General features: G+C 46.1%; 1 long non-coding RNA gene across 1 annotated transcript; it reads right to left on the bottom strand.

Annotated features, from left to right (window-relative positions):
- Positions 1-2,647: 2,647 nt before the first annotated feature.
- On the bottom strand, positions 2,648-9,590 carry LOC310665924. Its single transcript, XR_014505717.1, has 3 exons — positions 9,186-9,590; positions 3,698-3,758; positions 2,648-2,708 (listed from the first exon to the last, which is right to left on the bottom strand). It is a non-coding gene; the product is annotated as an uncharacterized lncRNA (long non-coding RNA).
- Between the last annotated feature and the right edge of the window lie 7,012 nt (positions 9,591-16,602).

The following is a 16,602-nucleotide window of genomic DNA, read 5'->3' as shown; positions in this document are numbered from 1 at the left end:
GTCATGGGCTGGCGTTGGGCTCTGTTTGTTTTTTTGTTTTGATGTAAAGGTCTTTCAGACGTCTGGGTTATTGCTATTGCACCATCTGCCATCGTGAAGCCAGCGCCTGGGGAGGCGGACGCAGCTGATGGAGGCGGGCACCATCCCTGCAAGTGCATGGGATCGGGTCAGCCACAGTTGGGAAGAGGCATCTTGATGACCCACATAAAACCCTATGAACCTGCTTTCTCTTTGAACGTGGAGGGCAGTGGTTCCTCTGGCCCAGAACAGGGCCTGAGGCCAAGAGGGGTCTCCCCTCCCCAGTCCCAGGACAGGCTCATGTGTCCATTGCAGTTTCTCATTTTTTCCAGTCCTAGGAATACAGGGAGTGGCCTTATATTGAGTCACATCTGTATTACCCAGTCTGGCTCTCCAAGGTTTCAAGCAGCGGCTGTTCTGACCTGGAGATACAAAGGATTGAACATGAGACCTTCTGCACGCAAAGCAGTTCCCTCTGAAAAACCGCTTTTCTACATCAGCTTGCGATTTTTGTTATGGTCTTCTGGCAAATGGTAGCTTACATTTCTCCTGATCTATGCATTTCTGTACAGTTTTGCCAATCATACACATTTTTGCAAGAAACCCCCGCTAACATTAAGTTGTTTTAAACTGTTATTAATATTGTGTTTAAATATTTATGTTGTGTTTTCATTGTTGTAGCCCACCTGTTACCCCTGAAGGGCAGATAATAAATTGTAATAATAATAATAATAATAATAATAATAATAATAATAATAATAATAAATGTTAGTAAGCTATTTTCACAAATATATGCATATCTATGCACATTTCCCCCTAATGCACATAGTTTTGCTCACATTTTCTTGGCTGGAGAACTGCATTTGCAAGATTCAGAAACATCACAGCTCTATTCAGACCTGTTTCCTAAAAAGCACCTGTCAGTTCCCAAAGGTCTGTTGGAATAAAACAGTCTTCACCTGCTGGTGGAAGAACAAGAAGGAGGGGGAAGCTTAGAAAAGACATGTGTTTGCAGGGGGAAATGTGTGAAAAATGGGTACGAATGAAGTGCAACAGTTTGATAAATTCTTTTTTAATCCAGAAAAAGAGAGGATGAGATGAGGGAGTGCATGTGAACATGACACAAAGTGGAAACAGGCTGTTCCGTTCACCTGTAGCACACTCTAAGGACTTATCCACATGTAACTTTTGTTTGCGCTTTCCAGGCACAACCCACACTTTAAAGCTCTGTGCCTGAGCGCGCGCGCGCACACACACCCTGTAGCTTTCCCTGCAAAAACTCACTCTTTACCACTGAATTGGAGCAAACAGTAATTCATGGAAAACTCGAATTGCCATTTCAACTTTAGAGACCAGGTTTTCGCAGAGAAAGCTCCAGGGTGTGAAAAAAAGAGTTCTCAGACACAGAGCTTTAAAGCGCAAATCTGTGCTTGGAAAGTGTAGGGCAGAAGTTAACTGTGAATAAGTTCAGAGTGAATCAAAAAACTTTTTTCTCTCCCTTCTTCACATCACCAGAAATTGGAGCTGTCCATTGAAATTGAGTGGTGATCTATTCAGGACAGGTGAAAAGATGTGCCTCCTTCACTGAACACATCATTGACTTGTGGGACTCAGTGTCACAAGATATCAAAGAACTGTAGAACTGTAGAGTCGAAAGGAACCCCGAGGTCATCTAGTCCAACCCACTAGAATGCACAAATCACAGCTAAAGAATCCCTGACAGATGGCCATCCAAACGCTGTTAAAAAACCTCAAACAAAGAAGAGTCTATCACATTCCAAGAGAGTCCACTCCACCGTCAAACAGCTCCTACCGACAGAAAGTTGTACCTAATGCTTGCTTGGAACCTCCTTTCTTGTCATTTGAATCCATTGGTTCAGGTCCTGCCTCTGGAGCAGCAGAAAACAAGCTTGCTCCATCTCCCATGTGACAGCCCTTCAGGTATGTGAAGATGGCTATGGTGATGTCCCCGAGCTCAGACGAGGCAAAGGTTTATCAGGTGGTGCCAAAGTGCTTAGCTGTATCTCGAATGAACCATGGTTGACGTCACTTTAATAGCTATGATCAAAAATAGAGAAAGTTCCCATGGATCGGTCTTTCCCAACACTGTACCCTCCAGATGTTTGAGACAGCAACTACCACTGGCCAGCGCAGGGCTATTTGGGATGATGACTCCCATCACACAACTATGGTGGTTGGGACTCTTGGGAGGTGTAACCCAAAATATATGGAAGGTAGCAGGTTGGAATAGGCAATCGTTTTGAATTCTGCCAATTTTCAAAAGCAGCTTGTAGGGGAAGAGGCCACTGTGTGAAAGACAGTCCGATTCTCAGCAATTTGATAAAGCAGTCCTGTTTTGGATCAGGTGGCCAAAGATCTCAGCCACAGCCAGAAATAATTATTCTTGTCTTAGGAGCATAGGAAGCTACATACATTGAGTCAGACCCCTGGGCCATCTAGCTCAGAATTGCCAACACTGACTGACAGTGACTTTCCAGGGTTTCAGGCAAAAATCTCTCCCAGCCCTACTGGGAGATGCTGGGAATCAAACCCAGGACATTTTGCATCCAAAGCAGAATTCTGCCACTTTGCTACAGTCTTTACTTTGAAGAAGATCACATATACATATACCTAAACTATGCAGAATTCCAAAAGTGCAGCTCTCTTGCTCATTTGCTCTTCTTAAAAGTCTGGCAAAAATTCAATGAAAGAAAGAGGCATTAGAACAGAATTTGCATTGCGATAATGCCCATTTAAAAAAATTAATACACTATCTGCCATCCCACGTTTGCTGTTCAGTCTTGTTCGTTTTCTCAGGAAACTCACCAAAGGTTCCTGGGGTGTGTAGATATTTGGGGAGGGGGTCAAAAGGAGTGGGGGGGCCTTCTCTCTCTTTAATTAATCAAGGTACTTGACTCGGGTGCATGCTTTTCCACATGAACAGGCATGAGAAATCAGGGGAAGGGGGTGTTGAAGCTTTTTTATTTTTTGTCTCATTCCATTACAGCTTCAAATGGTTAATTAAGACAATAGAGCGACTGAGACCGGCTCCATGAATGGACGTCTAGACTCTATAGTCCGGCCTGCACGTTCCCCATCAGAATGTTAAGGTGGCTTGTCGGCCTCCACCAACCCCCCCCCCCAATAGCTCACCACCAACCACTCCGCCCCACCATCCACTTCCCTAAGCCCCCTGCCCGCTCCCCTTTGTTTTTGTCCTCAAACAATCATGCCTTTGAGAATCCTGGCCAGATTGGCAGTTCGTCTGGTGTGAGGCCGGGTGTCTACCTCAAAGCGAGCCTTCCCAGAGCCTAATATGATGAGGAGGACCATTAAAGACTGTAAAAGGGGGGGGGGGCTTTGCATTGTCTAGTCCTTTGCTGTTGTTGTTGTTGATGGCTGAGGTGGAAACAATCTTGGCGGGGCCTGATTAGCATGAATCCCCTGCTTAACTCCTGTGAAGGAACCATTGCCTCAGCAAAGGGGCCTTAGAAATGGAAAGCTGAGTTTTTGAAGTGAATTTTTTAGGAAATATGCCCCAGATTTCTGACTGGTGAGTCAGTGGTGGTGCAGTGGTTAGAGTCGGACTAGGACCTGGGAGACCAGGGTTCAAATCCCCACTCAGTCACGAAGCTCACTGGTGACGTTGGACCAGCCACAGTTTTTCAGCCTCACCTACCTCACAGGGTGGTTGTGAGGATTAAATGGACGAGAAGAGACATGTGAGCCACCTTGAGCTCCTTGGAGAAAAGAGAGAGGATAAAATGTAATAATAATGTGATAACATCAACAAAGGAGTAGGAGTTAGATGCATGTATCCACTAGTTAGCATGTTTATAATCTAAGCACTTCCTTTGGAAGATGCAGAGGGACCGAATCTTAACCACAGTGTGTTTTCGTGATCTCAGAAGCCTGTTCCATAGTATCTCAGAGCAGGGCTTTTAGAGTGGCTGCCCTTCTTTTGTGGAATGGCAGTCCTGTGGAGATACGACAGGCATCCCCTATCTGCACTTCCCGCAATCACATTTTTGTTCTGTCAGGCTTTCCCAGCTGGTTAAATGGGTCTTTAACATGAGTGTTCATCTAGGTCTTGCTTTAAATGCTTTTGTTGTTTTTGTGTTTTTAATTATCTTATAAGTAAATGGCCTTAAGTCAGTGGTTTAAAAGCTGATCAATACTGTACATCAATAATAATAGCATTTCTATTAAACCATCAGTGTAGATGATGCAGTACTGCAAACAGAACATACAATGGCTGGTGGCCATTGATAGCCATAACCTTTATAAATCTGTGCCATCCTCTTTTAAAGCTGTCCTAGTTGATGTTCATCACTGTCTCTTGATGGAAACTAATCCTGTGGTTTAACTATGATCTGTCCTGAATCTTCCAACATTGTGCTTCATGGTGTGTTCACAATTTCTACAATTCTATGATTCTATGAAGAGGGGACTTTTCTCTATCCATTTTTTCAACCGCTCCTGGATCCAACCCTGCTTCCAGATGGTTAGGTGGCAGCAGTGGCAAAGAATGTATTCTCCCAGCTTGATCTGATGTGCCAGTCCAGGAGTGCCCCTTCTTGGAGAAGTCTCAATCAATCACATCCAGGTTAGACTACTGCAATGCTCTTCATGTGGTGCTGCCCTTGAAGACAGGCCAGCTCTGGTCAGTTCAAATTAGGATGCCAGAGATCAGGCTTGAGCCAGATGATCCGATCATATAATGCTGATCTCGTAACAGAGTCATTGGTTGCCAGTAGAGAAGTGCAATTTCCATGTCATTTTCTAAATTTTTTAAATATAAAAATTAATTTATCATGAGTGTGCACAGATGAGCACTGGTAACATAGAAGAGGGTGTAAGACACATATTAATCGAACACTGCATATACACAGATCTCTACAATATTTCAGAAAAGAAGAATGGGCCATGGAGGATTTGCAGAGTACCACAAACAGAATCAGAAACAGGATTCAGAACTCCAAAATCCAGGAGATCATAATTGTAGAAACTTCTAGCTCTGCCTGTTGAGATGCTCACTGTTTTCTTTGTTGGGGGGGGGGTTTCAGGTTTTATTTATTGTTATATTGATACTGCTTTAATGCTTCTTGTACAGTTTTCAATGTAACACATTTCTTTTGTACCTTCTTCTCTTGCCTCCCTCCTTCCTCCCCCCCCACTGCCTTTCTCATTGTAAACGTCTTGGGGCAGGGACCTGTCCTCACTGGGCATGAATATGCCATGCATGTTGATGGCACTTCAGAGCAGGGGCAAGGAAAGTTTTCCAGCCAAAGGCCACACTCCTTCATGGACAACCTCTCAAGGGCCACATTCCAGTGGAGGATGGACTGGAGGGAGACATGGGCAGGGCAAAGGATGTGACACTTATCTATAGCCAACAATGTTTACCACACTAGAACCAGAAAGTTTGACACATAAACACACACACACACACACACACCAGCTTTGCATTCTCCATCCAGGAAAGCAGGAGGCATGATCAAAATTCATGGACACATCCCAGCCGGACAGAAGGACTCATAGGAGTTGTAGAGCATGGTTGATGGGGGATATGGCTGGGCAGAAGGGGTATCACCCGATAAGGGGGTGTACCCTAGAGCTAGGGCCATATAGAGAGGCCTAGGAGCTGCATTTGGCCTCTGTTATATGTGGTGATGACAATAGTGATGGTGATCCGTTGTGTGATGGCCTCCAGATGCATCACATTGTAGATTAGATGGATAAGGGATACAGAAAGGGGTCATTTTGTTGGTGCCTTTGGCTGGAGTGGGATCTGCCAACCTTGGCAGCTGTTGGAGCAGCTTAACCCTTCATCAGGCTCAGGTAAGATCCACCAAATGGGTGGTTAAGTAGGGTGAAAAGTCAAGATCCAGACAGTTGTTGAGCTTTTTTATTTTTCTTTTTTTCCAAAGCTGTTGAGCAAGATCTCAAAAAAAGAGAGATGTTTGTGAGCTATTTTTTAGGAAATTCTCCATACATATGGGTTGCCATACGTCCAGATTTCCCCACACATTTAAGCGATTTCCTGGGCACTGTTTCCAAGGGCCAAATCCCAGCAATGTCTGGGAAATTCCGGACGTACAGCAATCCTAGGTTAAGCGGCTCCTATTCTATGATCATGGCAGAGTGGGCTATCAATGGCTACTAGCCATAATGACTATACTCTGCCTTCATGGTCAGAGGCAATAATGCCTCTGGAAGCCGCAGGAGGGGAGAATGCTCTTGTGCTTGAATTCTGCTTCTGGATTTCACATAATGGGCATCTAGTTGGCCACTGTGAGAACAGGAAGCTGGACTCAATGTGCCCCTTTTGGCCTGATCCAGCAGGTTCTCCTTACGTTCTTTACCTTTGCCACACGGCCGCCAGGTAAAGCATTCCAGAAATCTCCTGGACACTCATTGACGTGGTTCTCCATCCTTGATTGCTCACTGATTTGGATTTCATGAGGAAGCACACCTGCCAATCAGTTGTTGCATTCTAGGATCCTACTTGCCTATTGTTCTAGGATCCAAGCTTAGTACAGTGGTACCTCGGGTTAAGTACTTAATTTGTTCCGGAGGTCCATTCTTAACCTGAAACTGTTCTTAACCTAAAGCACCACTTTAGCTAATGGGGCCTCCTGCTGCCGCCGCGCCACCGCTCACAATTTCTGTTCTCATCCTGAAGCAAAGTTCTTAACCTGAGGTACTATTTCTGGGTTAGCGGAGTGTGTAACTTGAAGCATATGTAACCTGAAGCATATGTAACCCAAGGTACCACTGTACATAACGCCGTACCAGGACACTGTTGCAAAAGAGGCACCTCCAAATTATCCCCATTCAGCTCCCCAAATCACAGCACCTCCGTCTTATCATAATGAACCTCAAGTTTGTTCGCCTTGCTCTTTCCCAAAGCCCCCAGATCCTGTATTCCCTCTGGGGTTTAGAGATATACTTGACATCTCCGGAGGCGGCCACCACAGATTACTAGAAATGTGGCTTTGGCCTAAAATTTAGCTCCACTCCCATTTACCACTGGTTCTATTCCTCTGTGAGATTTTGGCTATCAAAGCTGTCACGCTGCCATGACCTCCCCCCGCAACTCCAGTTGACTTCCTTCTGCAATGATGTGCCCATCTCACTTTTTGCAAGTTCTTTAGAGCTCTCATGAGCCTCGCCATGGGAGCGAAAGAGCCAAAGGAATGCCGCTCCACACGTTGGAACTTGGGCCTAAATTATTCCAACTGCATACTTGCAAATGAGCTCGCCTATAGATGGTAGAGACAAAAGGTCATTAACTTCCCATGCACAGGCCCCGGCCTAGCTGCTAATTTGTCACCATGCTAATCTGACCCCCACTCCTCCTCCAAATTTCCACCCCGCCTCCTGGCATTTTTCTATTTCAATAATAGAGAGGATACACCCCCCCCCCAACCTTAGTACTTTCTAAAGAGGTATTTAATAGATAAAAATGTGGTGAAGAAATAAAGATTCTGCAGTATGTTTAAAGTCAGGAAGACTTATGTGAGAGGAAAGAAGTGAAATAATGTGATATCTAGAAAGAAACTAGGCTGCTTTGTTTGCATGCGTCCCCCACCCAAATTAGTTTGCTAGGCTTTTTATATATAACAACAAATATATAACATCACACACACATTACAGCATCACAGACAATTGTTCCCAGGGAAGAATACACTTCAAGTCATCTTGTTCAGGATAGCAAAGATGCTTTGGAGGGTTTATCTTTTAAGACCAGATTTGTTTGTATGTTGAATAAAGGACTACCTTATTGCATACAATTTTTTTGGTCTTTTCGTTTCCTTTATTGCTTTTAAGTTATGAGTTATTTTCTCATATGTAGCGAATCACCACGCATTTTAAGTCCAGGGATAGTCCTTGTAAGGCCTCCCAGGTTTGAGCTCTGGATAGCCGAGTGATCACTAAAAGAATAATCAGTAAGTCCTTATTCTTTATAACAGCATTTAGGTCTTTGAAGAGAGACAATAAACAGAACAGGGGCGAGTGATCCATGGGCTTTCGAATGATCAACTACCTTATAGCATTTGGGATTTTTATTTTAGAGAGAAGGAGAGCTCTGTTCATAAAAGTCAAATAAACAGATTTTTTTTAAAAAAAGAAAAAGGAAAGGAACATAAGATAGAAGCTTATAAAAATATGCATGGCATGGAGGAAGTGGATAGAGAAAGGTTTTTTCTCCCTCTCCCATAACACCAGAACTTGTGGGCAATCCAATGAAGCCGAATGCTGGAAGATTCAGGACAGATAAAAGAAATTACTTCTTCATGCTGCACATAGTTAAACTATGGAACTCCCTCCCACAAGAGACAGTGATGACCACCAAACCGGATGGCTTTAAAAGAGGGCTGGAGAAATGAATGGCTATCAACGGCTATTAGGCATGACAGCTTGCTCTGCCCCTTGAGTCAGAGAAGACAGTGCTTCTGAATCCCAGTTGCTGGAAGACACAGGAAGGGAGAGATGCTTTTGTGCTCAGATCCAGTTTGCAGGTTTCCCACAGGCATCTGGTTGGCCACTGTGAGAACAGGATGCTGGACTTGATGGGCCATTGGACTGATCCAGCAGGCTCTTCTTAAATTCTTATGTCCGGTTAAAGTAAAGGTAAAGGGACCCCTGACCATTAGGTCCAGTCGTGGCCGACTCTGGGGTTGCGGCGCTCATCTCGCTTTATTGGCCGAGGGAGCCGGCGAACAGCTTCCGGGTCATGTGGCCAGCATGACTAAGCCGCCTCTGGTGAACCAGAGCAGCGCACGGAAACGCCATTTACCTTCCCGCCAGAGTGGTATCTATTTATCTACTTGCACTTTGATGTGCTTTCGAACTGCTAGGTTGGCAGGAGCAGGGACTGAGCAACGGGAGCTCACCCCATCGCGGGGATTCGAACCGCTGACCTTCTGATTGGCAAGTCCTAGGCTCAGTTGTTTAACCCACAGCGCCACCCACGTCCCACTATGTCCAGTTATATACCACCAATTACCAGTCACTGGGGACCATCCGTAAGAGAAGGCGATTGCCCTCAGGTCCTGCCTGTGGGCTTCCCAGGGGAATATGGCGGACCTTGTGGGGAAAAGGATACTGGATGAGACAGGCCCTTGGTCTGATCCAGCAGCAGGATCTTCTAGTGTTCTTACCTCACAAAGGAACCAGCCATTTCTGAGCAGATCACAAGAAATTTAGCATCCCCTCCTGATGCGATACCTTTTCCTTGATTATCCCTTTAATTATAGGGAAATTAAAAGCGGTTCCTCTCTTCTAATTGCTTTCCGTTACCGAGACACACACCCCTCTTGCCAGCCCAGCCCAGCTCCCTTTCATATGTCCTTTTTTGATATCTCTCCTGCCTTCTGTCACCTTCTGTCATGTTTGTTGCTATGGCAACCCCAGTCAGTGTGGCTCAGATAAAGGGTTGGTATCAGAGTCGGTCTCTGTGCCAAGTCTGTGGAGGCTGGGCAGAAATCGGTGTTCCCCACCCCCCAGTCCTGGTTAAAGGGTCTGTGTGGGCATGGAGGCCGAAAGCAAATGAAATGGGGCTTTCTGGCATCCTGAGAGTGGAGCGAAGGCAGAGCATTTAGCATTTCCAGTAAATCTTATTTTCAGCATCTTGTAAATCTTACCTATTGCATTTTGTGCTGTTTTATCCTGTAAGCTTTAGCGTCTACTTCAGACCAAAAATGGTTTCAGTCAAATAAATGGCTTGTTTCACCTCAGAAAAAGGATCATTTCTCAAAATAATTCTGGCAACTTCAATTGGTTGGCAGAAAGATGGTATGAATGTTTCTTCTCCTTAATTCATTTCCCCCCAAGCTTCTGAATGATCGATTTTGCTCAATTATTACATCCAAGTTACTTAATGAGACAAGATTTTGCATCGCTTTGCATACTTGTTTCAAATCATTCTTCAGAGAGTGAAATTTGAGGTGTTTCAAAAAGCTGAGTTCAGAGAGCTGCAAAAACTTTATAGTGTGTGTGTGTGTGTGTGTGTGTGTGAAGCAGAACCTGATACAGTATTCAATTCTAAATTATACCAATGTCTAAAGAGTTTGGATCCGAGTTGAATTCACAATTCAACAAATATTTCACAAAGTTGTTCATATCAGTTTAATTATTTATTTAAATCTTTTTTTTTTAATCCCACCCTTCCTCAAATGTGGGAACTTGCACAGAAATATTAAGACAACAAAATCAATATATTAGATCAATCATATTGAATTGTATCCAGCTGAATTATACTCTGGGTAGGCTCACTGAAATGAATGAACCTGAGTTGGTTGTATCCTTTTTTTTCAACAGGTTTACTCTGAATAACATTGGAAAGAACCCATTGTTTGCCTTCTCAAGTATGTTCAGTACATTAAATAATATGAATTAATGTCAAACCAGGAGGGAAATCATTGGGACAGTTGGCAGATCTCTGCCTGTCAGGACTGAAGTGAGGCACAGAGTTAGGCCTGGGGCCTGTTGGGTTTCCAAACCCTGTCAGCCATCTTGCCTGATCTTCTCTTTAGGGCTGACTTGTCTTAATTTGGCTTGACATATGTGAATTCTGAAATACAGACATGCGTGACTGAGGGGGTGGGGGTGAAAATATTCACTTGCTTTTAAGCTTTTAAATAAATAAATAAATAAATAAATAAAATCTGAAACCTAACTTCAGAGAGGACAGAAGAGGAAGAATGAACAATGAGCTGGGAAGGGGTGGGGAAAAGCTTTTGACACAGAAGAGGCATGAAACTGGATTAGACGGATTTGGCTGTGTCCCGGATGGAGAGCTGGGGATGTGGGGTTGGAGGCGAGTGGGTCGCCATCGCCAGAGGACAAGTGTTTCTCTTCTTCCCAGTTCTTGAGATCCCGATGAAGGGGGGGGGGAGGCAGAATCTCCTTAGCTTTGGCTCACAACAATGAGAGGTGAAACGTATTACCGCAGGTGTTAAATAAATTAGCCCCATAATGGGTGGGATGGGGGGGGGAGGTAGGAAGGTGGGTGGGCAGCCTTGCCCCTCCCAGATTGAAAGTTTATTCACTGGCTAATCAAAATGACATGATGGAGGCTCACAGACTATAGCCAATTACTCTCCAAGATGGAAGAGGTCAGGAGGTTCTCCACGTTCACAAGGCCTGAAACTTTTTGTGATGTAAATTGGCTGAGAGCAAGCGCACTACTGCAAAAGCCCAGACTGCTAGGAAACCCGAGGAGGCCCTCTGCTTGCTTCTGAGATATACCGCCAGCTGCTAGCCTTAAGGTCTAGAAACTTGTTCACCCGAAGAGGGATGGAATAAGTCAGGATGCAGAGTTTTTGCACTCAATACCAGGCGCTGAACTTTCAGGAAACCAAATTATGGAACATCCGCTCACCCTGGCTAAAGAACAAAAGCAAAATCCTGCACATGGAATATGGCAGCAATGAAGGGAAGATGGGCACAGTTAGAGGTTCACGGCTTTGATATCAAACTTTATTAGCAGTTTGGGGAACAGAAAGTTGGCCCTGGAGCTTCGGAACCATTTCCAAATCCTGCCTTCATGATTTCACTTTCAAACTCAGCAGGAGGGCTGACATTTGAGGGTATTTTTCCTCCCCATTTATTATTTATTTTTATTTATTTTTTTGTAGAAAGCTGGGATTAGGTGGCTTGCAGAGAGGAAGTTTGCTCCAGGAGTGGAATGGTTGGTGCATCTTAAAAAGCCTTTGTCCCGGGAATTTGAAATATGGGGTGGGGGAGAGGTAGGGGGTGACTGAAGGAGGCTGTCGAAAGAGACCAGAAACATGAACGGCACCTTTCTCCCGTTCTCACATTCCCTCATTCCTTCCTTTCGTAAAGAGGTCTTAGACTGCTGGTCACATTGGCCTCACATGATGCTCTCGCAAGGGGGAGATTATCCCAGGATGGAGGAATCTACTGAATGGTTGTTAAATCAAGAGGTCGTTTGGGAGTCAGTAAACTGCTCTTTTGTTTCCTCTAGGCCCAGCTGCTGACAAAATGGGGCACCCCCTTAGCCACCCCCCACCACACATACACCAAGTCCTCTGTCTAAAGGAAACTCAGGTTTTTCCTCCCTGCCTCAAGTGGAATTAACTGAAGAAGGGTCCCCACCACCCTCCCTTTCCCACCTTTTGACTGACAGAAGAATCCACTTCTCAGAGTCCATGGAATCATAGATTGGGAAAGGGCTTTGCAGACCCTCACTCAGTCCAGCCTCCATCTTTGTTCTTCTTTGGCCTTTGCCTTTGACATAGAAGTTGTAAGGTAAAGGTAAAGGGACCCCTGACCATTAGGTCCAGTCGTGGCCGACTCTGGGGTTGCAGCGCTCATCTCGCTTTACTGGCCAAGGGAGCCGGCGTACAGCTTCCGGGTCATGTGGCCAGCATGACTAAGCCGCTTCTGGCGAACCAGAGCAGCGCATGGGAACGCCATTTACCTTCCTGCCGGAGTGGTACCTATTTATCTACTTGCACTTTGACGTGCTTTCGAACTGCTAGGTTGGCAGGAGCAGGGACTGAGCAACGGGAGCTCACCCCATCGCGGGGATTCGAACCGCTGACCTTCTGATCGGCAAGTCCTAGGCTCTGTGGTTTAACCCACAGCGCCACCCGCATCCCACATAGAAGTTGTACCTGTGACTTAAGTTTCTATATCCCTCATAAGAAGAGTAGTTTGTTACCAAAATTTGAAAAACACCCCCCACCCCCCAAAGACACACACACAGAGACAGAGAGAGAGGGGGGGCACACTGCTCCAGCATTTGGGTTTAGGTGTTGACACATCTCAGGTTACCAGCTAAGAGGAAGGTGTTCTTGCCCACCTGGAGATTTATGTGTTCCCACCTGAAGGAGGCCAGGCAACCTTGGGGACAACCTTATATGATGATAGTGGACATATGTATATTAGCTACTCCGTGGTGTGAGAGCCCACAAGAATGATGAGCCTAATGTCCCTCTGGGTGAGACCCAGGTGGGAGAGTTTGCAGCATCCCAGGAAAGAGATGGGGAGGAACCCCTGAATGTTTGAAGACTGGGTCTTGGATCCCACTTACTGAATACAGGTACATTATTTGGATCATAGTGATAGGGGAATCCTTGACAGCAATTACTTTGTGATGTTGCTGAAGGTAAGACTAGAGTTTTAGGTGGTGCACAGCTGGTATGAAGTGAAGGAGGAAGAGCTGGAGGAGGGTTTCCTTGGCCAGCAGGTCAAATGATAATATTCTGGGACTCAAACTTGGCATGAGGTTTCTAAGTGCTTTGAGAACAGTGCTGGAAGTACTGGGTGCCTCTTCAAATATTGATTTCATAAAATCTATGCACTGCTTGATTGTTTAAAAAACCCTCAAAGTGAAGTGGTTTACAAAGAGAATAAATGAACAGAAATATCAGTAAAAACAGAAACCCCCCCAAAAACATTCAAAAGATAAAACCAACAATAAACTAAAGAAAAGATTAAAACATACATCAACATTCTATATGTCTATAGAAAATGTCTAAACAAAAATGTAATAGCAGGCACCAAAAAGAGTACAGTGGTACCTCAGGTTACAGAGGCTTCAGGTTACAGATTCTACTAACCCAGAAATAGTACCTCGGGTTAAGAACTTTGCTTAAGTTTGGAAAAATGAGAAACTGACATTGACAGACTTGTCCTTATAATATATTGTATACCTTTGATTTTATTATTTTGTATGTATTTACTTATTGTCAATAGGTTGTATCCAATTAAAGAATATAACATGAGCCTGCTGAATTAGGCCAATGGCCCATCTAGTCCCGCATCCTGTTCTCACAGTGGCCAACAATATGCCCCAATGGGAAGCCTGCAAGCAGGACCGGAGCACAAGAGGCCTCTCCCCTCCAGCAACTGGGATTCAGAAGCATTGCTGCTTCTGACTGTGGCTTGTAGCCTTCTCCCCCATGAATTTGTCCAATCCTCTTTTGAAGCCATTCTGGTTAATGGCCATCCCTGCCTCTTCCGGGAGGGAGTTCCATCGTTTAACCACATGCTGCACAAAAGCTTAAGAGCAACCTTTAAAACTCCCCTGAAAGCATTAGATAAAACATATCCAGGTAAAATGTAAAATAAATGTGAGGTGATGATCAGCCCTTGTTTTTAAGGGTATCTTTATCTTTTTAGGTTTTGTTTTTAAATAAATTTCTCTGCTTTACGACAGCTGGGGCTCTTGGTCCCCTACCCTGAGAAAATTCTGATCTGGAGAATGCAAAAGGCAAGAGGACGTCTCCTTCTTTCATGGAGCACCCTAGTCAAACCCCCTTAATTAACTTGGTTTGGGGGTCCTTTTGCCCCCAGCCTGTTGTCTGCTTGATTAGTGGGTTTGTCCCATTGTCCATCTGGCACAGATGCCCCCTGATGCAAATGCCAACACGAGGTGGGCATGGAGAAGCCATCTCCCAGGATTGGCTGTTCCCTCTGCTACCATAGAAACCCTGTTTAGCGGGGGAGAGAGAGAAAAAAACATCAAGGGTGTCTGCTGCTGGCAAGATGAATCTGTTGCATTGTATTCCCCTCTTTTAGATGGACACGCACACACCCCATTCAAATAAGTCCCCTGCTCTCTCACTCCCTGCAACTGCTTTATGATTTGGGTTCTCTGGATTCTCTTTTTATTTGCCTCGCCTACCCCACAAAACTGCCCACCCCCTTTGAGACATACATTTCTATGTATTTTTTCATCAGATCTACTGACATCCCCCCTCACCATTCTCCTGCCCCCACCACCATCAACCCCTCTGTTTTGTCTTAATATTGAAAAACCAGCCATGGTCTATTAAAATATCTTTCTTTGGTGGTGGTGGTGGGGCTAATATTCAGAGCCTGGGGATTGCTCTGTCACTGAAGAATCTAGTACAGTGGTACCTCGGGTTATAGATGCTTCAGGTTACAGACGCTTCAGGTCACAGACTCCGCTAACCCAGAAATAGTACCTCAGGTTAAGAACTTTGCTTCAGGATGAGAAGAGAAATTGGGCAGCAGCGGCGTGGCAGCAGCAGGAGGCCCCATTAGCTAAAGTGGTGCTTCAGGTTAAGAACAGTTTCAGGTTAAGAACGGACCTCCAGAACGAACCCGAGGTACCACTGTATTTCAAATGGGGAAAGCCCTCTCTCACCCCAACCACCTTGTCAGGCATCAGTGTGAAGATGCACACACACGCAGCTCATTTCATGGGACGAGGCTCAGAGTTGGCATGGCTAACGTGTCTCATGCCTGGGAGACCCTAGTTCCAACCCCTGCTCTGCCACTATGAACCTCAAAGCAGTGGCATAGTGTGGGGGGCCAGGGGGCCATGACCCCAGGCACAAACCTATGAGGGGGTGCCACCAGGTCCCTCCACGCAGGTGCTGGCTTCTGCGGAGATCCCTGCCCCAGCAAAGGTGGCAGAGCCACCACCCAGATCCATCCTGGCAGGCCCTTTCCCCAGCTCCTCATCCTTCCCTGCTTGCCTGCCTGCCTGCCCTCTGGAAGCTTAGGGCTGTGGAGCCCTGCCTGGCCTCGCCACCATATCCCCGGCAGAGGTCAGCAACAACAAAGGCTCTGTGCAGACTGGGAGGAGGGCACTGTCCGTCTTCCTTACACCTCCAAGGGCACATTCCTAAAGCCAGACTGCCCTTCGGTCTCCAGGCTGGGCCGGACCAGAGCTGGCCCCTGCTCACTCCTCACTTGGCACTCTGCACTCCCTGGACAGCAGTGGGAGCAGCACAGTCACACAGTGAGCGGGTGCAGACAGAGAGAGGTGAGCAAGGGGCAACCCCACCCAGACCCCACTCGGCGTTCCTCTCTGTGGGCATCGGGGGGGATTCACGCACCAAAGGGCCATGTTGCTTGGCCAGGCTCCCCACTTCATGGGTGGGCAGGTGGCGTAGCACAGTCCCGTTGGGCTCCAGTGGAAGGTTGCTCCGGTGGCGGCTTGCCTGCCCCAGGTGCCGGCAACTCACGCTACACCACTGTCTCAAAAGACCATCAGAAGAGCCAGAGGCCTATCTAGTCCAGCGTCCTCATTCTCACAGGGGTCAGCCAGTTGCCTACTAGAAGCCATTCAGGACTGGTCCAAAGAGCCGCAGCCAGATGGCTGGTTATAGGGAGCCTATGACTCCCTTGTTACAACAGCACCCCTGGCTACCAGTGTGTTTATTGGCACAATGCAAAGTGCTGGTTATAGTCCATAAAGCCCTATGTGGCTTAGGCCCAGGGTATCTGAAGGATCATATTCCCTCATACAAACACCCTCAGGCGCTGACATCTTCAGGGGATAAGAAAGAGGGCTTTCTGGGTGGCTGCTCCATGGCTCTGATGGCTGCTGCTGTGGAATGCTCCGTTCACAACCTGGTAGGCAGCAAGACACTTTAAGACTGTGGAAAGGAAAAGTAGGTGGAAGAGGAGAACAGCCAGCAAAATCCGTCAGCTTTGAGAGCCTCTGCTGGTAAACGCCTGAGAACTGCAGTCTGGATTCCCTTCAGCTGATCAGGCAGAGGATAGGAGGGTGGTTTGGGAAAGGCCTGGCTCCATCCTCTGATGCCATGATGGCTACCTAAATAGGATGTCCAT

This window comes from Podarcis tiliguerta (assembly GCF_965153285.1).
Source record: "Podarcis tiliguerta genome assembly, chromosome: 16".
NCBI lineage: Eukaryota > Metazoa > Chordata > Lepidosauria > Squamata > Lacertidae > Podarcis > Podarcis tiliguerta.
This window is presented reverse-complemented; position numbering and strand designations above follow the sequence as displayed.